Source organism: Bison bison, unplaced genomic scaffold (assembly GCF_000754665.1).
Source record: "Bison bison bison isolate TAMUID 2011002044 unplaced genomic scaffold, Bison_UMD1.0 scf7180017864180, whole genome shotgun sequence".
NCBI classification, from domain to species: Eukaryota; Metazoa; Chordata; class Mammalia; order Artiodactyla; family Bovidae; genus Bison; species Bison bison.
Genome location: NW_011494752.1, coordinates 10,103,142 through 10,103,533, shown reverse-complemented (window position 1 = coordinate 10,103,533; position 392 = coordinate 10,103,142). Strand labels below are relative to the sequence as shown.

At 48.2% G+C, this 392-nt stretch overlaps 1 protein-coding gene across 1 annotated transcript in view; it reads left to right on the top strand.

Annotated features, from left to right (window-relative positions):
* Positions 1–392, top strand: part of LRRC75A (leucine rich repeat containing 75A) — a 13,626-nt gene that overhangs the window by 1,693 nt on the left and 11,541 nt on the right. The gene's annotated exons all lie outside the window — the stretch shown is intronic.

The window sequence follows — 392 nt, the reverse complement described above, 5'->3', positions numbered from 1 at the left end:
AAAGAAAGCTGAGCGCCGAAGAATTGATGCTTTTGAACTGTGGTGTTGGAGAACACTCTTGAGAGTCCCTTCGACTGGAAGGAGATCAAACCAGTCAATCCTAAAGGAAATCAGTCCTGAATATTCATTGGAAGGACTGATGCTGAAGCTGAAACTCCAATACTTTGGCCACCTGATGCGAAGAACTGATTCATTGGAAAAGACCCTGATGTTAGGAAAGATTGAAGGCAGGGAGGAGAAGGGGACAACAGAGGATGAGATGGTTGGATGGCATCACCGATGCAATGGACATGAATTGAGCAAGCTCCGGGAGTTGGTGATGGTCAGGGCAGCCTGGCGTGCGTGCAGTCCATGAGGTTGCAAAGAGTCAGACAAGACTGAGCGACAGAACT